The sequence below is a fragment of the Anser cygnoides genome, chromosome 3, assembly GCF_040182565.1.
Source record: "Anser cygnoides isolate HZ-2024a breed goose chromosome 3, Taihu_goose_T2T_genome, whole genome shotgun sequence".
In the NCBI taxonomy this organism is placed as follows: Eukaryota; Metazoa; Chordata; class Aves; order Anseriformes; family Anatidae; genus Anser; species Anser cygnoides.
In genome coordinates this window covers 48,493,393-48,518,426 of record NC_089875.1, presented here as the reverse complement: position 1 = coordinate 48,518,426, position 25,034 = coordinate 48,493,393, and the positions used below count along the sequence as shown (strand labels likewise).

General features: G+C 41.2%; 2 long non-coding RNA genes across 2 annotated transcripts in view; one reads left to right on the top strand and one right to left on the bottom strand.

Moving 5' to 3' along the window:
• LOC136790427 (uncharacterized) overlaps positions 1-25,034 on the top strand; it is a 276,363-nt gene that overhangs the window by 216,546 nt on the left and 34,783 nt on the right. Inside the window, exons 14-16 of the long non-coding RNA XR_010830321.1 lie at positions 6,503-6,603; positions 7,583-7,654; positions 9,005-9,155. This is a non-coding gene — a long non-coding RNA (uncharacterized lncRNA). The remainder of the gene's footprint in view (positions 1-6,502; positions 6,604-7,582; positions 7,655-9,004; positions 9,156-25,034) is intronic.
• The window catches only part of LOC136790428 (uncharacterized), a 33,578-nt gene that overhangs the window by 2,199 nt on the left and 6,345 nt on the right, over positions 1-25,034 (bottom strand). Inside the window, exon 2 of the long non-coding RNA XR_010830322.1 lies at positions 5,311-5,417. This is a non-coding gene — a long non-coding RNA (uncharacterized lncRNA). The remainder of the gene's footprint in view (positions 1-5,310; positions 5,418-25,034) is intronic.

Here is a 25,034-nt window from a genome sequence, read left to right as displayed (position 1 = left end):
AATCCACAGTACTGCCACTCAGGGACCAACTATAATCTGTTTAGGCCCATATCTTGTATTTACAAGTACCGGAATCAAATACTGACAGCACTCAGTAGTGCATAATTAAATTCTTACTCCCTTCTGAAGTCATTGGCAAAATTTCCACTGACTTCAATAGTGCTGGATTAAGCTTTCACTAAATGTCATGAGAATTTGAAAAGTGAAGTTGATCCAAATTTTACAAATGGTTCCTTGTCTTTATTGTGGATCAAAGCAAAACCATAACCTAAACAAACAAACAAACAAAAAAACAACAGTTCACTGTGAATGAAATAAGGGTAAGGATTCATATTGTGTGTTCTGAATGCTTTTCCAGAAGATATTCAAAACTGAGTCACTTGGGGGACTACAGCAATTATAAGAGTTGTGTAAATATCACATAGCAAAAAATATTCCTTGGTTAGCCTGCTCTTTTTGGCACAATCCATCTGGCAGAAACTTATACATTTATTTTGTTGTTGTTGCTCAAGAGCTCCTGGTGAGTAATTCTTGCTCTGCAGATGGTATATGATGTAGATGATTCTTTAAGTCCAATTTCAAGCTGTAGCTCTGTGGTTTGTCACAGTGTTTTGCTGTAGTCTGATGGCAGGAACTTTCAGAAGCCAATTTCCAGCGTTAATTTTGAAATAAATCCCATTGCTTTTTGGTAAATTCTTCAGTACTAATCTGCAATTTAAAACTGTAGAGAAACTGGAGTGCCTGAATATACAGAAGTTCTTCCCTTCTTCCTTCCCAACCTGCAACTATGCCATGTGGGCCAAGGTTGCTGAAGCTTGTGAAAATGGTTATGCCACAGAAGTTTTCTCCCTTCCTTCCTTCCTTGTATCATTTCATTTTACTATAAAGCAATAGCAAAACAAATTCACTAAACTAGACTATACTTACATGGAAATAGCAAACATATTCAGACCATTAATAAACCAGAAATGTGTGGAATGGAAGGTGACCTGAATTTCCCTTGATGTCTTAGAGGATTATTCTGACACTCACTGGATAGATGTCTGTCAATACATGTTATTCCCAAAGCTCAGTGGCTATGTGATAGCAATAACCTCTTGTCCTTGCTGAAGTTCCCTTAGGATCTGAATGAAATTCCCTTCCCTTTAGGGAAGATGAAGGGTCTATTTCTTTAGGAAAGCAACAACTGGGAGAAACTGGTTGCCCAATTGACAGAAGTTGTTCTTGCTGTGATATACCATGTGAGATGACAGGCTTTCTGCTCTTACCGGTTGAACTATATTGGTAACACTCCATCCTTCAGTCCTGTCTTTGAGTTGTCAACATTTTTCTTTGGCTTTAGTAGTGACATAATGGGCTAAGTAGGGCTTAAACAGATACTGCATTTCTACAGGGACACCAGAATAGGACTGCAACTGCTGTGATCACTCACCAGCATGCCAGACCTGGACTGCCCTTCTCTGGCTACACACTTTCTGTCCTGTCCCCTGATGCTCTGATATTCTCAACTCTCCTTCCCTTGGACAAAAGGAGTTGTCCTCTTCTGCCTCTGCTATGCCCTAGTCTCCTTTTGCCTCTGCCCCTACCCACCGCGGTCCAAGGGTTCCTGGTGCACATCTACAGTATGTGGTCAAGGTCTTGGTGAATTTAATTATGCTTTTCTGATACTTCTCACTAAACACTATTAGCTGTATGTTGTTTCTCAGTGATTTTTGATTACACATGAGGATTTGAAAACATGCACGTGGACAAAATGTTTCTACTTTCTATGTTTTGCTTTCTGAGACATTTTAAACTTGTTTTTATTGCTGTTACATTTCCATAGCTTTCTGGAAGGTCTTTTCTTTTCCAACAAGTGTGGGAATTTTACCTATCAGATTGCACTGATGAAGAAGATCTATCTTTTCAATATTTATGGAAATAAAATAATAATGCTATTATCTACACTCTTGATTACCAGGATTATCTTATTGTATATATACAGATCCTCTAGATAGGCAGATTATGTGATCAGTAGGTTCTTACTGGGCCCCAGGCTCAGAACGCACATTAAAGCGGATCAAGCCTGCTTTAATTCATGTGCTGCTTTGCTAATGCTCCTGCTCTTTCTCGTGAGAATTTCTGAAACGTGCTATTGTTTCGAGGCACAGTGCAGTACCCACTGAGGTGGATGGACAGACATTGACTTTGATGGACAATAAATGTTCTGTCTTGGAGCAACAATGTGTAAAGAAAGATGCATTTCACTCTTCTGGGGCTAGAGGCATCTCAGTCTTTCATATACGTTGATGGACCTTGGTTATCTCTCTTCTATTTTTTAACGTTAACAAATGCCTCTAGAATCTAGTGAGCTTGTCTCTTTAGGTATACATAAATCTGAGGTGTTTAAGAGAGCATATGAAAGGCCAAACCATGTCTCAGAAAATAGAAAGGAACTGGAATGACTTTCGTGGCTGACTGAACAGTTTTAAGGCAGGTAATAGGACTTGCTTACAAAGTATGTTTCTAAGAAGCTGACGCCTCATCATGTGGCTCAGCTACCATGTAGCAGTTTGAGAAGTGAATAAAGTAAACCATCCTCCAAATGTGCTTAGGACATCAACAATTTTTTAAGAGTCTTGATTGCTTTTTGACTAGGACATGTATCCTGAATCTCTTAAGCTTTTTGGTAAGCTTCCTTTATAGAATTGGAAAACACAGTAATTCAGAAAAGATCTTCTTTACAGTTAATGTTAGGGACAGAACTGAAGTTTCATCCATGCTGAAATACCATGATCTTAAAAGTTTATTTTCTACGTACTATGTTTCTGAATATGCCTGTGGTTCCTACTCTTTCTTTGTGTTGGCAAATAACCAAGGTAGAAGTCAGGAAACGTGAAGTTCAGTAGTGGAGAGTGCTATGGGGCAGGCATGAGATTTTGATATTGAATCTGAGAAAATTAAAGGCAGGAGAGATGTGGAAAGGTCTTTTTACTTAGAAACACCAAAGAATATGAAGATTGCGACTGATAACAGAGAAGTAGAAAAGAATAGGTGGGTAGATAAGGTGCCTAGGAAGAAGCAATGGGATTAGAAGCAACAGCTGAAGAAAAGAGGTGCTATGGGTGTGTGAAAAATATTGTTGCATCTCATAAATAGGGGCAGAAAATATGAATCTAAAATTCAAGCATAAGAAATCAGTGAAAAGGGGCTGTGGAAAGTCATGGCAACAAAGGAAAAATGACAGCACGGTGACTTCAGTAGCGGTGTTTTGAAAAGATTAGGTCCTAGTGATTTCATAGGGTAATACTCCTTTCCTCACCCCTTCTCTTGTTTCACAGGGAGGAGGAGGAGGGTAATCTGTCATTTATTTATATTTAAAATGTAACTATCCCACGTGTGAGATGGAAGTGAGAGCTGGTCATGTTTGGCTCCAGAGTCTGCCACAAGTAGTCCTATGAGAAACCCTCTACTTGTCAAGCCTCTAATATTATACTGTGACAACTCTATGCCATGGCATTCTAATCTTCCCCGGGTCCCAGCAACTGGCCCAGTTACAAGGCTGAGCTGCCTGGTTTCATTTGGTCTTCCCTGCACACCAGCTTTAAGCATAGGATTGGTTCTGTGAAGCAGAGGTGCGCTGGTGTGACTACAACCACAGAGCAAAAACACAGCCTTCTGAAATAGCTTGCACATGTCCTTTTAGTTGTCTGCTAGTGTGCTGGCCCAAATAAAAGGAATGTACCTTCCAAAAATATTATCTTGGAGGCAGACAGCAGTGTACTCTCCCAAGGGCAAAGCTGAGAAGCGAAAGAGAGTACTGTTGAGCAAAACCCTTATTTTTGTTTTTAATTTAGGGAAGGCTCGTTTGGTTAAGCTTGGGCTGGATGGCTTTCAAATGCAAATCCTTCAGACTACTTTCGGCGAACCTGATATCGTCTTTGAGTCAGACTAGTCTCTTAAAATGCAGCAGGACCAAAAAAGGACTTGTGATTAAGGAGACTGCACATCCTTGGTGTCCTGGAAGTATTCCAGGGTATGAGATGATATTTCAGTCCTTTGCATTCCTAAGAATGTCCTTTTGTCCCATGAAAGGCTGACAGCTTCCTGTGTCATAACGAAAGGATGAGCCAGAGAGGGAGGTGTCTGTCTAATGAATCAATCTAGAGACCAACAGGCTCCTGGTAGGCTGGCTGACTGTTGCTTTTCTGGGCTCTGAAATGAAGGGGTGTCAGGGCTCTGATGCTAATCCCTGTCCTCTGGCTGCCCCCTGTTGGCTGATCTGCCCAGTCTGCGATGGACCTGGAGTCCTCCGTGCCTTGCAGTATTTGCAAGGGCTGGGCACAAAGGGAAAAGAAGTTTAAGGAAAAGTTTGAAATAAAGTGGCTAGATTTTTTTCTTCTCCTTCCATACTCTGTATGGGTTTAGTCTAAAATGGTTATGACCACGCAGTTAACTTCTGGGATGCTGTGCTGGAAGCTGGCAGCTACTTTCATTTCTGGTTCATATTTTCTTTCAGTGGTTTTCTCGCACACAAAACATCCAGTGCCAAAATTGTTGCTAACTTTATAAGGACAAGATGGCTATACACCTTGTAAAAATCACCCTTGCATGAAGCAACTACATACAAAATTCCAGATAGGTAAACTACTCTCAGTTTAGGTAAAGCATATGGAATTGTGAATGCCAGAAACTCTTCCCTCCACTACTCAAGTATAGGTTGCATTGCAGCAGGTAAGAACTCCAGCTAGCTAACTGAGGGCAGAATTGAGGCATTTCTGCTGGAAAGTAGTTGGAAAAGATATGACGTTATTCTGCCACAGTAACTTAACTCCCCATAGATCCTTCTTTAGAAGGACATAGGAGCTCTTCTCCTAGACTAGAGGGCCATCTAGCTCAATATCCTCAGGCTGGCAGGGCACCCCGCAGATGCTAGGAGAAATCTATAAGCAGAAGGCACATTCAGCGTGATCTTTCCTTTAGTGTATACTCTCATCACTCAAGGACCACTATTTTTAAGAGTTGTTACATAGAGATTGCATAAGGGATGTCACATTTATAGTCACTGATGGAACAATTCACTCTCTAAAAGCTCCTATGTTGCTGATGCATATTCACATGTAGTCCTGCTAACCTTACAAAGTCCATGCAGCTGTAGATGCTTGTCTCTACCATGTTTTGGCTAATACTTCATAAGCGGTATGGTGAACTAATCTTCCATTCTGGAGACATTTCCAGTTCTACTTTCAGAGCTAAGATCCTCACCTGCTCCTCTCCCTCCTTGTCATGGTGCATGAGCAATTCACACCCAGAAAGTGCCATCTGACCTACCTCACAAGGTAGCTGTGTGCAGCTGTCTTCTCAAGAGACACCAGATAGTCAGTTGATTGACAGGCTGTCCAGAAAGTCTCTAGCTTTCAAAATAATCTTCCATGAGCCTGTAAGGTGGGGAAACAGATGGAATGACTGTCCTGTTTTGTACCTTCAAGCATGTAGCAGGAACAGGAAGAACCCTCTCTGTAGCTCCATGTTGTAGGATTACAGACTTCAAGGTAGCTATAGTAATGGCCGTAGGAACTTAGAAGTCAGTCCTACAAGCCTTCTCTTTTGTGACCTCATTACAAGGTCTGAAACTTAAATGTTTTTCAAGCTCAGTTAGATTTCTGGGGACAGCAGCAATGCAAGATGCAGACCTTCCCTAGACCTCCAATTTAAGCTGATCATGAGGTATAATGGAGCCAAGAGAGAGAAAAAAAAAAAGAAATAAATGAGGGCAGTGGATGTAGGGAGGGAAGATGGGGAGTTGTGTTACATTGAGAAGAGAGCCAAGTAAGAACCTGACAAACTGTTAGAAAGAGCGTGTCCTTCTACCAGAAAATGTACTGGAGGCCAAGAGGAATAGGATAAACAGAATTACTGGATATAAATAGGATATTGAAGCCTATGCCCAGCAAAGGTAATGGAAAAAATCGTGTAAACTAGCTATGTACACGGATTCTTTCTATCCAACATGTGCCAGTTTGTTGCATTCGCAGATGGTGTATCAAGGGAGCCCCAATGGCCAGTTAGAGCAATTCCTGTACTAATATGAACAGAGTCTTTGATTTCATGGATTGAAATAAAATGACCCAAATATAATTACACAAGCTTATTAATTTATTTGTTATGGGTCGGTAACCCTTCATAGTCTATAGCACCAGTTACAAGAAGGGCCAAGGGGATTAAAGCTTGAATTTAGAACAGTCTGATTCCTATATGGAAATTGGAAGAAACGAAGCACTAAATTGCATGTTTTATGATGATATCTTATTGAGAAACAATTAATGCCCAACTTTAAAAGCACTAAATTTGTACTGAACAGGAGAGCTACGAAAAGAACATCCTCATGAAGGTTTAAAGTGAATGATATATATGTTCGTTATGCCTGTGTATTCAGTTCTGGAAACGTGGATAGAGCTTGAAAGTTACCAGTGAAGGCTAGCTATTTGTGGCCAATACAACGTGGGCTTTTCTGTCTCCACAGGAATTTCTACAGTGGCACTGGCAACATTACTTGAAGATTTAGTAATATCAGGGAACTGTATAAGGGATGGCAGCCCATCTTCTTCCTGAAGACATCTGAAGGTTTGTCCTCAGGGCTCTGGGACCGCTTCAGATTATCAATATAGGGAAGTGTAAGATTCTGTTTCCACACGGTGGAAGGGAGGTTGTTGGTTCAGTCTTCATCCACTCCTTATGCATTAGGCCGTTATTATATGAGGTGTGTGCTTTGACTGAATGACCACTGGCTAAACACACTTCATTGTATTTGGGGGCTTAAACAAGACAAAGAGGCTTTCACATGTTGGGCCTTGAATATCCCCAGAGAAGGAGATTCCACAACCACCTGTTGGCTGTTTCACTCAACTTCAAATAATAACAGAGCTAAAGGGAATCAGGTGTTTGATCTGCCCTATTAGGTGCTGTCAAACATGTAGGGCCTGTGCTGACACTCTCAGGGAATTATTTCTGTGTGCCAGAGTGGAGAAGCCTCTGGATCAGTGCACTGGTATGACAGTATGCTTTTCTGATGTGAAAAAGGCACTGCAGGCACTGGCCTTATCATTCAGGCCTAGAGGTAGTCAGGACCTTCACACAGAGCATCTTATGAGAGGACAAACATTACCTTGATTACTTTGTGTTTCTTCCTTGAAAATCATCTTGATGTGTGTGATTCAAAATCGAAGGAAAAGCTGTTCAGCAGAGGTAAAAGTTAAACGTCGTTTATTTTTCTCCCTGGTATTTTTTTCTACTCAGTTCATGAGGATGATACATATGATGCTCGTGTCAGTGTTAATAGTGGAGTCCATGACTACAGCTTCAGACCAAAAGGCACCTTATGTCTGAGCAACAATCTGGTGGCACCCATAATATAGGCCTGCCCATAAACTTAATATAAGATAACATGGCTAAGTGACATTCCTCAGAATGCGAAGCTATAAGGTTGAGCCCTTTTAGGTAAAGAGGATCTTTACCTGTATCCCATTTCTTGGGTTGGGTAGGAAGTATGCCTTTAAATTAGCTCTCTGAGGGGTGACAATGTTTTAATTTCTTTTAATTCCAGAATTATTTATATAGCATTCTTTCATTGAGGTACATATAACCAGAGGGAGATGACTACTTTCAAACTACAGAAGTAAGTACATTTATTTTTTTTTCTGCCATATGCTGTAATTAAGAAAAACCTGTTTCTCTAGCCTTTTGATTGAGAAAAGCCTTGCTGTTAAATTAAATGTCTGTTCCACTTTTTAGAGGATCTGGACTATTACACATGGCTGTGATGCTTTTCCTAAATTGGAGTAAAGATGATGTATTTGTCTAGGGCAATAAAACTGAATCCTGCAGGTGATTATTTTATTGGAATTCATAGAAGCTTATTATAGAAATGTAAGAAGGAATCAGGGCACTACTTCAGAAGGAAAGAAAAAACTGACCCTAACCTTCTCTCAGCACTGAAATGAAACCCAAACTTATTTCAGATTAATTTTCTAGAAGAAGCCTTATGAAGTCTCTGCTTATGCTTGACATTTTGCCAAGTCCTTCCCCTGCTGGTGCTTTTCTCACAGGATACAATCAAATTTAACCTTCCTAAGTTGCATGGGGCCTCCTCTAAACTCCCAGCCCATGATTTCAGGACTTGCTTTCCCCATTCTGAAGACCCTGTTGCTGAATCCAGATCTTTCATCAGCTTCTAGCTGTCTGCCTGCCATTGCATCTGAATGCCATACCTCCCAGGGCAGGTAGGGTGCTGAGGATGCTTCAGGATCAGAAGACATACTGAGCAATAGGTTTGTTGTGTGTGATGAGAAAGGGCATGTAGAGAAATGTGAAGACTGGCCTGTGCTTCAGTGGCTACTGTGCAATATAGTAATCATTTACCTTCCTACTGTAGGTAGCATAGATAAACTAGATTTATACTACCAAGCTTAGGTGCAGTTACAGTAAGATGCAGCAAGTCATGAACTTTACCTTAGGCTGGAGGTGCTGCAGAAGCCCATACTCAGAACCGTGCTACATCAACTTTACCTGTTAAGGGTGTATGATCTATTTAGTTTAAAGCTAGTTTAGTTCTGCCTGCATGGTATCTGCCTTCACTGCTGCCAGTCTGTTGCAGTAACATACTCAATGGTTGCAAAGAAAGAGTGGAAATGGGTAGTAGAGAAGGAGAAGAAAGTATTCAGCCTTTTGTTAAGCATCGAATTAAGGAGTCGGGGGGGCCAAGAGCTTAATTTTTTTCCTGACTCATGAGATATTTACTGGTACTGCCTAGCTTATATGAAAGAAGCTGGAGGAAATCTCTCAACAAAGAATCCAGAAACCGACCCTGACAGAGGCAGGGTCTGGGTTGATAATAGTTAAATCAAAATGTCACAATCAGAAGAACATTTAGGAGAAGGCCACTTACCATGGCTGCACTACAGGAATGGTAATTGTAAAAGTGGATTTCTTATGTGATAGCCTTTCCACATATATTTTTTCCCTGCAGCCTATATTTGACTTCCAAGGTACAGCTCATGTGCTTGCGCTGCTGATCCCACAGTGCCATGTTCATAAGTCTTCTTTCGACTGCACTATACAACTCCTCCAAAAGGCATCATGGCTGCAGTGTCAGGATTGAATTAAAACATCATAAAGAGGTAAGTGGGGAATTGGAGATAAGATTATTCTGATCACAATGCAGAATTGGAGGAGAAATATGTCTCTGATTACTAGTAGGTACCCAGGGCACAATTCAGGTGACCAAGAGAGGCTAGCTGAGAGGCAGATGTTACACAGAAAGCTTGGTTTCTTTGAAATATGTGTAGGGGGCTAATTTCTAATATGCTTTTATGAGTAGTATTGCTTGAATCATACAAGAAAATGAAAAGATGCTGCTAAAAAAGCACAGTGCTGAGGTCTGTAAAGGGGAAAGAGCAAAAACGGTCAACTTATTTAAGGTCATCTGAAATACGTGAAAAGTTTTCAGATAAGGGTTATAAACAGAATTTAATTCCAAAAGTTCTGGGAACATAGTTAATTAATCATTTAGTGAGTTTAATCTTGCTAGAGAACACCAAAATATGAAATGAAACAGTAGAAACAGTCATCACTGTGCCTTTACCTGTGTTAATTTATTAGAAAACTAGAAGGACTGTGTTTATTTCTGTCCCTGTTAACTCCTGTTAAACTGTGTATGTGGCATCTGCTACACTCCTGTTTTTGTCTTTTGTAGCTGAAAGTCTAAATTCACTACCAGATTACTTCTGTTTTATGTCAGGGTAATTCTACTGATTTCAGTTAAACAGTGAAGTTATTCTGGAATGATAGAGCATTGATTTCAGAAATTTATCTTGTAATAATCCTTATGGCCCCTTTTTGATTTATTAATGGTGCATTTCAATGGTTATGACTCTTAAGAATCAGGATGGCCAAATCAGTAGATTGACAACAATGAGTTGTCACCTTTTCTTGTGTGTGTTTGAGGGGATCCCTCCTGTTTCATTATTTCTTTTCATCCTGTCTGGGTTCCAGCTGGTCCCTCTGCTCACTAGTCCCACAGCAGGGTGCTAGTTCACTGCCTGTAGGATAAGACCTCTCCTTCCTGGCTTTGAGCCAGAGCTTCAGACTGCCAAGGAAGGAAAGGACCTGACACTGCCTCCCACTGCTGCAAATGAGGATAACTCTATCGATTTCAGTGACGTTAGGCAGTTTCAGAGCCAGAGAGGAGCCTGGCCTGCTAGGATCACATCCTGTGTGGGCAAGGACAACTTTATTCTGCCAGCATCCCTTGAGTGTAAACACGGAGTCACACAAAGAACTGCTGGAGATGGTCATGTGTCAGCATTAAAGATGGGCAAGCATAAACATGGGGATATGGGAATTTCAGGGTATTGGAAAACCCTTTGGGACTGCTGATGCGTTTTCTATGACACTTGCTACTTTGTCCTTGATGCGCCTGAAAGGAAAAAGAGAGAACAGAGTGTTTCCTTTCTACTCTAAACTAAGACTTATGGTCAAGATGATTGTAATTATACAAATTTAAATCAACCATTTAGGAAATTTGTAGCATAGGCCATCCCACCCTTACCAAACAAGATTTCCTATAATAGGAAAGAATAAATCCGTGGGGACAATACTTCATTTATTGAGTTCCCAGGGAAAATAAGGGATAAGATTGCAAAGAGTTGAATGAATCCTGTCAATTAGAGGGGGAATGTGCAAATTCCTCTCATAGGCCTGTGCCATCTTTACTGGAAGCTTTTTAAACATGACTAACGTTGTGAATGTTTGGCTGTACAACCGCATCTCTGTTAGAGGTTAATAGTAGTTTCAGTGGGTCAAACGCTTGACATAATTACTGACCGGGTTCAGGGTGCTTCGGAGGGCTTTTCAGATTCTTTATGCAACTTCCCCCATGCCACAATGATGAATGGCTACTTGACTTTCTCAACATTGCCAGTGCTTTGCTGTCACCAGCCAAGGGAGTGTTTCTCTGCTCCATTGAGTATGAAGGATTTAAAGTGGAGGCCTTTTCCACATCTCCACTAGATGCTTTTCTGCTCCCAGCATTTCTTAATAAACCATCACTGGTCTACCTGTCTTTCATCATAACACTCCCTTCCCAGTGCATGTATTCCTCAGGTCTTGGGCAAGCATATGCTCTGAGGCATTAACATACAAACCCCAGCGTGGAAGAGTCACCTGCCATCTTGCTGCCATTGCCTTCCTTCAGCTTTTCACACTAATAGCCGTGAGGCTTTCTGATTCTCTAAAATGTGGATTTGGACATATAACATTATATTCGCTTTTTGCATTTTGTTTTCTTCTTTCTCACCTGTGGTTATTTTCCACAATTTATTGTCTGTTTTACAGTAGACTCTGCCTCATATTTTCCCTGATTACATTACTGTCTTAGTTAATAGGCAATGTTAATTATATTAACAGAGAAGTGAGCTATATTTATTTGCTTTAGATTATATACATTACTTAAGTGTATTTGGCTTGCCTCTAAACAGAAGCTGGTTTTATGTGTTCTTGAAGGAATAAATAAAAGGTGGCACTTTTTTTTTCTTTTAATTTTTTGTTTAAGTAAGCTAAATGCTGAAAACATTTTCTCCGTTGGCCACGTTGACTTGGAGAGTATAAATTCAAGATTCTTCACAGTCATCTGTATGAGCAATGCTCCTTTATGCTGTAATGTAGAGCATAGAGGTTAACCTCCTTTGCCACACCTAAGAGAGTCCCAGGCACTTCATATTTCATGGTACTGGTTGTTGAAAACAGTTCAAAATTTACTTTCTGAGGTAATATATCAGTAACTTTTTTTTTTTTTTCCCCAGAGATATTCCTTTGTTTGTGATTTCTTGAATTTGCAGCTGTTTACTATGCCAGAGGGTAAACAAGTCACACCTACCTACCTAATCTTCCCTCCCACCCTTCTGTCCCCCTCCTAGGAGAAATTCTTTCCACTCTCTACTTCTTCTCAATGATTTTTGCTGGAGTACAAAGGACATGGAGAGAAAGAGAAGGATGGTTGTACTTTGTCAGATGAAGAGGGAATCTCCATTTTTTGAATAGTGTGGTAAAGGAGTAAAGTGGTTTCTCCCCTGTGTATGTAAAGGGAATTTGAGACCTCATCCATCCCCCATGGAACAGCTTTTTATGACCTCTGAATCTTTGTCTGGGAAGACGCCTTGAGGAAGAATATGGTGCTGTCATAGGAGTGCGCAGGTTTTGTTTCTGTGCTTCATTTTCTATTAGAGTCAAAGCTGACACTTGAAGTCTAAAAGATGCCTGAATTTCATTGGTGCTGATCATCAAAAGCTCTTAGTGCATTCATTTGCAGTTCTGATGCTCTGGGGACTGAACTAATCGAGATAGGCAACTGAGGAAGGCCTGAAATGTGTAACTAGAAACATGCACATTTGAAACCTTGGCTCCTGGTGATTCCAGGTCCTTAGTGAGGCTTCTCCACATGACCTAGAATTACAGAAATTCAAATACTAGAAAATGAAACTAAAAGCTGTCTCTATATGCTGCTAATACGCTGACCACTACCAAAATCTATTCTCAGCACTGAAACAAGAAAAAAGGGTTTGCCTGAAATTCTTTAATGTTTAAACCTTTTATTACTTCAGTAAAAAAAAAAAAAAAAGAAAGAAAAAAAAAAGACCATAACAAATAAGTAATGTTGAATGTTGGTATAAATTGAAATATAAAATGCTTCTATTACACAATAAAGAAGTGATAAAACTTACAAAATAACAATCAGAAATTAAAGAAAGAAAAAGAAAGAGAAAGCATGACATAGAAAACTGTAACTGGTGAAATGTTACAGTAATCTCAGAATAATTAATATCATAAATATTATATTAAGACATTGGATGACTCTCTCTGTTTTTATGCGGAATTATTACCCCTAGAATCCAGTTGATATTTGGCCAGAATTAACCATATGTATAGGAGGCTAGAAATCTGGTGTATGTTGTGAGAAGGGATTTTATGGAAGATGGCTCCAGCTGTAAAATAAAACAAAAACAGGGAAAAAAACAAAACAGCCAGTAGCTGAAAACTGCTGCTTGCCTACATTAACTGGTTCTTCATGAGGTTTTGTCTGCACAGTTTTGACCATTACAGTTTGTCCACTGGAACATTTATTTTGCAGGGACTTCAAATGCAAATTGGCCACTGGTACTCTCTTTGACCTGCACAGGGACTGCTCCATGTTCTTAGTTCTTCAAATTAGAGAAAGTTGCTCTTCCCACATTTTTTTTTCAGCTTATGGTGTGCGTTCACAGAAGTGATCACTGGGTTCAAAGTGTGCTGCAAATTGCTTAGCTTCCCCAGACAGAAAAGTTCTTAAAACCTGACTATTCTAACTAGAAGTATCTGATAGACCCATTCTTAGAGGTCTAAGCCCTCGTGAAGGACTAAAAGAACAGCTGTTTCTGTTTGGACTTTTTTTCTTAGGACGTTACATAGGAAACAAGAATTTTCTTCCCCTTAATTCCCACACTTCCAGTGGACTACCAAATCTAGTTCCTTCTTGCTTGTTCTTTCCATGGATCTATACTTATCAGTAAAGCTTTAAGTTTTAAGTAATTGAAGTTACTTTCTGCAGAATGATGCAACTTGAGATTGGGAAAGGATGGGAAGGAGGAACCGTTGTTTCCTCTCCTACCAACATGATTGAACCTAGGCTACAGCCATGCAGTCAGGGAGCTCTCCAGCAAAGTGCAGAGTGAAGCCTTATATTCCAACCTCTCATCCATAGTGCAAACTGCAGTTTTTACTGCTGGAGATGCTTTATTTCCAGATGAATTTAGTGTTGTCATGGTTTCTAACACACGCAGGGTAAATAGCTTAGCACTCAGTTCCAGCACACCTGAGAAATAGGCCCCTGGCTGCTCCTGGCTGTACACCTTGCTCTGGGCACAAGCAGAACCTCCAAAGCAGGGGCCGTAGGAGGGGTGATGGCGCTGACTCATTAATGTATTTCCAGAGCCAAAGGGCCTGCATCACTCTGTGACTCTCTGGTGCCCTACAGATGCTTAACTTGGGGCAAGGGAGGAAGTCTGATGCTTGCTCTGCTCTAAAGATGAAGAAAAACTCTTGAGGGAGCAGAATTGACCTGGCTTCTCCCTGTCTATTCATATTATATGAGACTTGATATTGTCTGTCAGTACTTGTATTGTAGGTCTCTCAAGCAGAGCCTTTTGCATGCTAGGCAGATGCTCTGAGTTTAGGTGGATAAAAGCTCCCTAAAGGGGGGACCATGGCCCAGATCCAATAAAATATTCAGGTTCCTCACTTCCCACTTAAATCAATGATCAGCTATTAACTGCCAAGCATTTCAAGAGTACTTCTAGTGCCATGGGAAGATCAAAGAGGAGCAAGACCTTAACCTGGTAGTGAGATATTTGTACAAGGAATGAGGTATTTCCAGAGACTGAGACACATGAAAGGAAGAAAAATAGGCATGCAGAAAGCAAAGGACCATAAACTGTATTTTGGAGTTAATGAAGGAATTCTGTGCATCCACAGTAGTGTCTCTGTGAACAATAGTTTGAAGGGAAAAAGGAAGAGAACAAGATTATATGGATATGTTATATCCTTCTTGCATGACCACAGGCAAGCAGTCTGAATGTGGATTATCAAATGAGTTCAACTCACCATTAAGCACCAACACAATAGTCATAATTTTAGGAAAAATCTGCATGTCAGTCTGATTTTAAAAATGACATAAAATGACACAAAAATGGATATGGATGGGATTATCCAGGTATACTTTGAAGAGGGAGGAAAGAAGGTGGTCTGGGGCAGACTCTCAGAGATTTGAAGTCTCAAAAGCGAGAGGTTTCTAAAGAAAAGGGGAAAGAATGAATAGAAGAGAGAAGAGAGACCTAAGCCAAAGTACAATATAATTTCAGCTGTGTTTAAGTCACTTGAGATCAAGAGGGTTGAAATCTTTGACAGTGATGAGATCACTGAATTCCTTTTTTTTTTTTTTTTTAATTTGTTTTCCCCTGTGGTCTTCTAGGAGAGGTAAATGCAACAGTGGGGGGTTGGAGAAGCAGATTAATGATTTTTTTTTTCCTTTTTTCTCTAAGATAAGACTTAGGGCATGTGCTATGGTCAGAGGAGATCAGACAAGAAATGTTAGCAGCTGAAAAGAGAGAAAAGAGTTGTGGGGAAGGAAGATGGAAGAGAAGATCAATAAAGAGGAAGATGAAATTCCAACTACACATTGATAATTTTCTCTGTAGAGAAATTGACGAAATCAGGTATAGAGGTAGAAATGAAAACTGGGAATGCAAAGGTAGGAAAATAGTCCTTCCTCTCCTCCTTCCCCATCGTCCCTGTATGCTGCTTAACCACAGTGAGTTCCCATGTTGAATCATCTTCTCCTACTACTCATAAAGTCTCTCCCAGCTGTAGCAGTCACTGTGGCAGCATTAAATATCTGAAGAATACCACGCTAGTTGATGTGGAAATGATAGCTACTGGTGGATCTTGGTCTCCGTTTGGTAACGCGCTGTTCCTGCTCTTGTTGAGTAAAGGTTGTCAGTGGAAGGAAGGGAACAGAAGGCAAGGCGGAAAGCAGGAGGAGCAGGTGAACCATTAATGTAGATAGGCTGTAAGGGAAGGGGAAGCATTAGAGTGTTTGGCTATGTGCTGTGTTGAGCTAAGAGGAAGTAAGTGGTCCTTAGCCTTTGGTTAAGAGGAAGTAAAGGGAGTGGGAGAAGTTACGAAGGATCTCTGAGTGCAATGAAAACAAAAGGGAACAACACATGCAGCTGCAAATCAAGAAGGTCACCAATATTGAAGCTGAAGTCTCAGATGAAAAATTACGTTGAAAAGAGACAAAATTAGAGGGGAAGGCTAATGGGGAAGTGTTGGAGGGATAAGAGATGGCAATATGGATAGAGGAGGGAAAAAGCATCAACTATAGTGCTGTGCAGAGAATAATGAATGGGAAAGGGAAGGAGAAAAGGCTTAGAGAGCAAGCCCAAATTTTCCACCATGATCAGTGCCAGGAAGGAAATGAGACCGAAGGAAAGCCCTCTATAAGTGAAGGTGGCTGCAGACAGAGACCTAGTTTTTGCAAGAGTGAGATTTTCACAGCTCCCACTAGAAAATTGGGAAAGCTTACCTCCGCAGCTCTTGAAGGGCAAAGAAAGGGAGGGAGACATAATAAACTTACCAGTGTCCATGAGGAACTTAGATATAAGATGATAGAAATGTTATATAAGGAAAGAACACATTATATTCCTAAAGATTTTCTTTCCAAAATCTAATTAACCATATTCACAGCAAAGCTGTGAGAGTTCGAAGCAGAGAAAGGGAGGTTTCAGGAGAGACTACTTTAAAATATACCTGCCAGCAGCCAGCTCTTAGAAAATCATTTTAATTTCCCCTGATCTTGTCTGGATAGAGTTCAAAAGCCTTTTAAATCTTGTTTTGGCCTTCTGCCTTCATAGCTGTTTATTTCCTATGATTTTTATCCAACTCAAACTTTGGGGGCTGTTCCACTGAGCTGCTTCAAATTTAGCTGATACATCCCTTCTTTCTTAGAGCAATATCTTAAATGACTGGAACTTCCTAATGGTGTGAGCTTTTCTGTGATAAGTGAAAGAAAATGGTGATGCTGGATGCTTACTAAGAGCCTGGTGCCAGACAAGACAGTCCAACCTTCAGACAACCTTCAAACAGAGCTAACAGAAAACTGGACTTTCTCTCCTGCAAGTCTTTGCAACGGTTACACGTGGATTTTCATCTGGAATCAGGACCAAAAAAAAAAAAAAGGAAAAAAGGGTTTGAAACTTCATGAAGCAGTAATGTTCTTCCTTTTTTTTTTTTTAAATGTAAAATTTCAGAATATTAACTTCCATTTAGTCATACATTTATTTTCACAATGATTTGAATCCCCTCTAAGTCTCATGAGGGTTGCATTTCAGATGCCTATCATTACCTGCTACTGTAAGCAAGTCTCTCTGGCTGGCCTCTGGCCCATTGCACACTGAGTCCACAGTAGCCCATGACACTCAGCAGTACTTCTGCTGTAGATAAGATGCAACTTCAGAGGAGCAGTTTTCTAAGCATGTTGGTGGGGGATTGTTGGTGCATCACAGTAGTTATGTGGAGGCCCAGGGCTATTCAAGCAGATAAGAACCGTCTAAACACTGCAAAATGTTTTTCTGCAGGGGTTTGTGGAAAGAATTTTTTTTTTGGGGGGGGGGGGGGGGATCTTTCCTGGGCAGCTTGGCCTCAGAGCCATTTCTAGACAAGACACAGTAGTCCTTCCACAATGACTGTGTTTGCTTCACCCAGTGCTTGTTAGTATAGGAGAGCCTCACATGAGGGCCTCTGGGGCTCTGCAGTGCTTGTACATGTCTGACTGACCAGACTTGCTTAAGGCTAGAAAGAGGTGACCAGGAAAAGAGAATTGTGCCCTTTTCACTCTTTTGGGGCAATATATAAAGAAGGCCTGAAAAGTATTTTCATCTCTTAACTTATTCTTTATTTTTATGTTTACATTGGTCACTTAAGTCTATTGTGGACATAAAGAGGACTAATGAAATGGTGAAGTCAGAAGACCTAAGCAGAGGTAAACTGGGAAAACACCTCAGGCAGGCACTCTGGTATTTTTCTTAACACCTATTCATCTTCAGTGGATTAACAATTTAGGTAAATGGCACCAGTATCAAGGAGTTAGCACCTCAGTCTCTGCAGTTGTGGAGACACAGGGATTGCATACATTCCAAGTAGACATGTTTATGTGATTAATGATACTGAAACACCTATATCAATTATAAGACCTGCTGTTTTTATTTTGGCTGAAGTCTGTGTAAAGGAACTTTCCTATTGGCACTAGGTGAGTTTATTGAAGCCAGTGAATTGATTTATAATGAACTGAAGCATTCATATTAACGTTATTCACACAAGTCTGCACTAGTCAGGGAAGGAAAAAATGGCTAAGAGGGGTTTTCACAGCAGCATGAGTTCATCAGAGATTGTCCCACCGTTAACAAGTATAGTGTGGGCACAATGTGTGTCAAGGGCTGAAGGCAGAAGGCAGTGTCCCTTGGGTGGCGCCTTAATCTCAAACTAGGCTAACGCTATCTGAAAACACAGCCTTGTATGCTTTCCTTGGTCTTTGTTTCTACCTGAATGGACAAGATCGGAGGCAGTAGGTGCCCTGCTAAAGCCAAACAGAACAAGATACTGTATTGACAGTCTTTTTAAGGAAAAGAAGGAAGAGGAAAAACTACCTTGGGAAAATAAACGTCTTCATGCTTTATCTCGTAACACTGGTTAGAAATACCCTTAATAGAGCATCTTTATATGACAGGAACTTTCAGAAGTTCTTCTGGAGTTCAGAAGAACTCCACAAAGCTTTTCTGGAGATCTTTGTGAATTTACCTTATGGCAACGCTAAAGCACGTTGCCTGTGTGTAGCTTTTACCTCTGGCTACAAAAGCATATCGGCTGTCTGTGGGGGTGAAGGAAAGCACCAACAGAAAGACAGTTCAGGTGAAGTCAACAGCCCCTTCATTTACAGCACAATAAAGCTACCCCAGTATGTGCTGTGTGTTTGCTTTTTTGCCTTTTTTTTTTTTTTTTGTACAGCAGGATGGGAAACTTGTGTTAATTATTCATTGTCAGAAGCTACCCATTTTGCCTGCAAAGATGCAACGATGGTCTCAGCAGGACAGGGTTGCAGTAAGGCAGAGGGAGGGCACTCCCCGAGGGGGACTGCTGCTAAAACATCCCGGTGCAGCTGCAATCCTGTGCACACTAGCTCCAAACCCTAGCACACCAGGAGCCTAGTGGGGCTAATCCATAACGTGATGCTTGCTGCCTGCACAACGCTGCCATCTTGTAATTTTGCCTCAGGACAAGCTTAGCTAAGCCTGCATACATTTATCCCTATGAATAGCAAGTATTTCATGAAGGGTAGGAAGCAATCCAGGTGGGCTTGCAGGCCAGGAGAGTCGAAGCGGCATGGTTTTACCTGCAAATATTGTCTGTTAAGTGCTTTGCTCCACGTTCCCTTGTGGTGTGCGTATCCAGACAGTTTTTGCAAAGATACTTTCCAGGAGGTGCTGGTAGCACGGGGAGGCAGGCCGGGAATGGCAGGCCGTGCTGGCTGGGGGATGTCGGCCTAGCTGTAGTGCGCCTGCTACCGCAGGCAATGCACTGAGGAACCTTCTCCTTCTTTCACCCCTCTGCTATTTTTTTTTTTTCTTTTTGGTTGAGGACAGAGGAGCCTTTGAAAGCTTTTGATAAACTTATGTAATTGGGTATGTTTTCCAAAGCATGACTCTGTTCTTTCCGAGGGCTTAACTAAGAACATTATTCTGATTCTTCCCTAGGCCTTCAAAAGTGCCGATCCTTTCAAACATGTGCAGTGTGAAGGATTACAAATTTGTTTTTCAAAGGACCCCAAATCCCTGCTGCTTTCATCAGTTCCCCTCCTGGTTCCCCCCTTTTCCTCCCCCCACCCCTAGCCTCTGAGCCCCAGCTCCCAGCCGCAGGATGCTGACACTCCTCCTCTCCCTCCACCTCTCACTTTTTCATCTTCTTTTCAGCCCTCCCCATTCCCCTTCAACCCCCAAATATTTTTTATATGCAAACAAATGTGCAGAGAAACATCGCCATGGCAACCACGTCGCAGTGGGCCCTTGGTGTTGATGCGAGGTCTCAACTTTTAAAATAATGGCCTGAAAAGAACAGGAAGGGGACAGACTGAAGCAGAGAAAGGGAGTGAGGGAGAGCGCAAAAGCAATGAAAAGTGGGACAAAACCATTGGAAATGCATTCAGGCTGACATCATCACCCTTTCCCACAGTGGTCATTCACTTATGAGGCTCCAGTGTCCATTCACTGCCTTAAAGCTAGCTTTCTAGAGCCCGGGGAGACCATCTCTCCCGGCCTGAATGCCTGCCTGAATGCCTTTTTTGTTGTGAAACAGTGAACTGTTTCTGAAACCCTGCATAAAGGGCTGAGTAATTCACTTCAGTTGCCAGGAAGTCTGAGCCACTTGTGAGCTAACAATAGTTAACTTTATCTCCCAGCCTGAGCCCCACTTCCAGCTGTAGGTCCCGAATCCTAATAAGGGCTTTACTCATGCCTCTGAGGTTATGGTAATATTTTATACATCTTTTTTCATTAAGACACAGTCATAGCTAGTGTTGAGGCACCGGAGGCAAATGCTGTCGATTGAGGAGGGGAAATAAAAAGGGAAGGAGGGGGGAGAAAATAGCTTTTTATATCAGGCAGACAGATTTGCTGTTTTATACTAGAATTGTAAACTTGGTTTGGGAGAAGCCAGGGAACATAATTTAAAACAACAACAACAATAAAACCTGCATTAGAAACCTCAGAATAAAGTGAGATCTTATAAATGTTTTCTATCTGTTAAACAAACAGCCTCAGCTTTTCAAATTTAGAGGTTGCTGCTTTTATTTTTTGCTCTCCTTCTCTGTCCCTGCATTGCATCCATGATGGTGGCAAGGAAGCAGGTGAATCATGAGAGAAGTAGATGAATTTGTTTGGGTTTCCCTTTTAATTTGAATTTGGATGTTGGTGCTCAGAAAAATTCTGCACAGTGACAGCACAGCTGTGTATGAGCGGTGACACAAAACAGTGATTCATACGGTAGTCCCACAAAGCTGGTAACCATGGTGTGCCTTTGAAAGATGGGGATCATCAGTTTTCTTCTTTACCTTCCGAACTAGGTGCTTCCCTGAGAACTAATAAAATCAAGTTCAGTGCAAGAAAAGTTCTACATGATCCCCTTGGCCTCCAATGTTTTTCAAAAGAAAAAGAAATTGCTTATTCCTCACTTTTAAACAAATGATCACTTGGACTGGAATTTATTTCAGAGCATCGCTGTGAACATTCTTGTTCAAGGTAAAAGACGGCACAGCTTGAAAAACTCTTGCATGCCTTTGGTGTATGTGTCTTACTCACTGTGCCTTCAGAAACAGCATTAGAAATGCCTGGATGAAAATAAAAGCTCGTCTTTCAAAGTTCCACTCAATACTTTATTAATGTTTATAAAAAGTGATTGAAAGGTGCATACGGGATTTGTAAAACTAAAGCGCAGATGCACTCAGTGTATTCCCCTAGAACAGCAATACTGTTTTCTTGATCTGTACTCACGACACCAACCGATGCCAGTGGGAGCTGCATATGTTGTGGATGAGGTCACTACAGGGTCACTGCATAGTAAATAAGTTGCTTGGCTTTGTGTATAAGTTCAAGTATTGAATCACTTTCATATCTTCTCTCAAAGTGACCTTTACCAGGGGGGAATACCATGCTCTGATGGAGTGACAGATTTGAACTGGCCCTTTTCCTGTCTAACAGCAGTGACTTCTGAACTTCGCTGTGGGTTTGTCTTGACAAGAATGAAAAGCTGCTTTCAGAGGATGGAAGCTCACAGGCTATGCGTTGTTGTACACACGCGCAAGCATACATCCCCCTGCATACTCTCTTTTCCTCTAATCAAGATGAACCGGGTGAGAGCAGAATCAGACATCAGAACAGCACAACCCACAGGTATCAGGCAGAGGGGAGAGGAGAGATGCAGGAGAACCGTGTTACAAAAGACATCTATTAATCATGAACTAACTGTAAAGTCATCAGAGCCACCCCAGTGGCCCTGACTGAAAACTCTGGTCTGCTACTAGTGTGACTTTCAGAGCACTCTCTGCATGGACTGCTTCTGCTCTTGAGCTGAAACACGAGTTGAAGCTGACTGCATTATATTTTGACAACCAATTTAAATAAAATGAATTTATTTGCTAATCCTTCAGGGGGAAGGGAGTATAAATTAGAGGGACTAAGAGCACGTGATGGAGAGAAGAGGAATCCAGCTTTCTAATTTACAGTGACCTTCAGGCTTGACCATAAACTTTTACCACCCTCAAATGAACATTTCATTTCATTTCATTCTGGAGATATGTTTTGGTGCATGTAAAAAAGTCTGACCACTTTTTTACATGCATAAATGCAGACCAAGCTCTTTTGAAAGCCATGACCTGTGATGTGGACTTAAAATCTGTTTCTTAATATATACTTCTGCCACAACTATCTGTATGATCCAGTCTCTCTTTAGTCATCTCCTCACTCTCAGGGCACTGCAAATACTCCAAGAAACTGTATGCCTCAACTATATCTGATTTCATTCTCTCACTCCATTGGGCTATCTGCTGACTTAAATGTGTGATAGTGAGAAATCACCATCTAATTAAGGCATAATAGGATGCCAGTGAAATAAATTAAAATCAAAAAGGATTTAAAGAATACAGTAGCACTCCTGTGTTTCAAACTGATTGGCATGATTTCTTCTGGAAGAAGACAGCGATTGAGATGTTTTTCTTTTTTAGATAACCAGGTCAAACATTTTTCACCCTGTGTTGTGAAATCCCCAAACCTCATCTTTGGAGTTACCCGAAATGGAATATCTCCATGGTTTTTATATTCTACTTGTGTGCTTTCAACGTTCATACAGCAGTCCCTTTGATCTTAGTGCCCTACTCAGCCCCTTTTGGCTCTTAATGCTTTGTCCTCTGCTTTTAGTGACTTCCATATATATATATATTTTTCTTTTCCCCTCCTATTTCAAAGCCTGGTCTCTCTTTCTGTTCTGGCAGACCTGTCTCTCACTCCTCAAGTTTTCATTATTTAGGGGGATTCTTTCTCCTCGTCTGCCACCTGGGTTGTCTCTCTTTCTTTTTCTTGTTCTCTCCCCCTTCAAAGGCTTCTTTTTCTGTTTCCAAGCCTTCCCTGTTGGACTCGTGTTTCTTTTTTATTAGAAAGTTCTTACTCAGAAAGCCTCATCATCCTGTCAAGGACCACGTTAGCTCCTGATAACTGCATGCTACAGCCCCAGAGCTTCTCAGAGTTACCTTGTGATCCAAAACACTGTGAAGACCAAACACATAGCAGCATACAGCCTGCTCAGTGTTCTGCTCTTCTCCTAAGAGCCTCTGTCTTAGGTACAGTGAGCTGAGAGATGCTCCATATTCATAGCACAGGCTTGATTTGCTCCAAATGTGTCATACAGGCCATGAAACTCCTGCATGAGAAGATCTGATGGCTTTCCACCCCATTTGTGACTTGGGGACAACATTAAACCAGAGAATACGAGCCATAAGATCAGACTGTAAGGTCTCTGGCCCATTTTGTCTACTGGACAGCAAAGATTATCCAGGGTTTTCTGCATCTGACTTGAGAGATCTCTGACGAGCCAGAAACTGCAGGGTAGCTTTACCAACTGTATCTGATCCTAAGGGCTACAAGCATTACTTTTCATTCTATTCCTTGTGCAAGGGCCAAGGAAAGGCAAGTGTGAAAGCTGTAAGAGAGCTCTGTGTGTCCATAAAGGGATGTTTCAACCATACGGCAGTTCTCAGCACAGACTCCTTTTACAAAAGTAATGTTGAGAGAGGAGAAAAAAGCCTTTCCTCTTTCTGCATCTTTGAAGACTAAATATTATAAAACTCCAGAAGAGACAGTGAATCTGATGCAAGCCTCTATTATACCCCACATTAGCATACCAAAGTCACTGGCATGAACCCAGTGGTTGGAGTTTTCCTGTTTATCAGCTGGATTGTTCCATTTTGGTGGTGCATTGGTCTAGCACTGATGTAGCACCTCAGTCAAACTCTGTGAGGCCACTTTGAAAGACTGTAAGCATTTCCTTCAGGTGGCCAGGCAAGCAAAGCAAAATGAAGGCTGCTGGTGGGTGAAGTGAATAAAAAAAACAGGATAAGAGAGTGTGATATTTCTCAGAGCCACACTGGGAACGCAGCAGGTATCCTAAAGAATATGTCTAAGGCAAAAGGAGAGAGGAAAATTTTTTTTGGCTGGGGATGGTGACAGCGATTACTGTGCAAGTACCAAGAGCAGACCTCTTTTTTTAATGTCCCAGGGAATAAATTTGGACATAGGGCAATAGGAGGCAACTCCTTTATTTTTTAACTGTCATCTATCTGTGTAAAACAACCAGAAAACTTCATTTATGCATTGAGAAATACCACTTAAAAATCAAGCCATTGGTCCTTCATTCAGAAACCTGATCTTTGCCCAACTATTCTCTCAAGTCATCTTTTCCAGTGAAGTCTAATTTTAACTGCATGTGTGTCTTTATATTTTCTGAAGCAGGAAATATTAATCACTAAATCTGATTGGTCTCACTGCTGCTTATCCCAGAGCAGCTTTTTTAGCTTATGAAAACTGGTGTCAGTTGACATTGTCATCCACATGCCTTGATGAGTAAGAGCCAAAGCTGAGCTATTTCCATTTTAACTAGACAATAAAGCAGAGAAGCTGATAAACGCTGAGGTAGGGTAGATTTCAGCAGGGAGGTTTTATGAAATGAAGTTTCTCATTGGTCTCATACCCATCCTATTACTGGAAATGGAGCCGCCTAAGCTCATCCTTTTAATGTTTTTATTAAGAGATCTCATCAAAAGACAGGAGAAGACTGTGCAGCCAACTGAGAAAATTAAGGGGGGAAAGGCTTATTGTTATATAAATGTCCCTTCCTCCCACTTTCACAGAGCTGTTCTTGATCCTTTCAAAGCAGTCTCCCTTTGAGTAAAGGAGGCACTGTTAGCTTGAATCATACAAAGAAGAAATTACAACAGTTGGTCTTTTATGTTAATATTTTAGTCTCTTAATGCCATTATTATTTATCTAGCTAGAACTGAGTGCTAGGGGCTTTTCAGATAGCAAGCTCCGAGTCCCAGTGTATGGTGTATGGGTGATACATGCAAAAGGACGTGTGAACCGGCATCTAATTAGGTGTTGGCCTGCCCCGAGAAGATTGGCACTGGGGTTCCAGCTCTGTGGCACCGGGGTAAATCAGACTACACACACTCTTCAAAGCTGCTCCGCTCTGAGCTTTGAGGTATGAGGCTTGATTTCTCAGTGCATTACTTTTCCTGCTGGTAAAAAAGAAGCCACCGTGCTTTGTCGCTGTGTCTTTAGATTTCAGAAGGTGTCAGGAAACACATCTTCCCA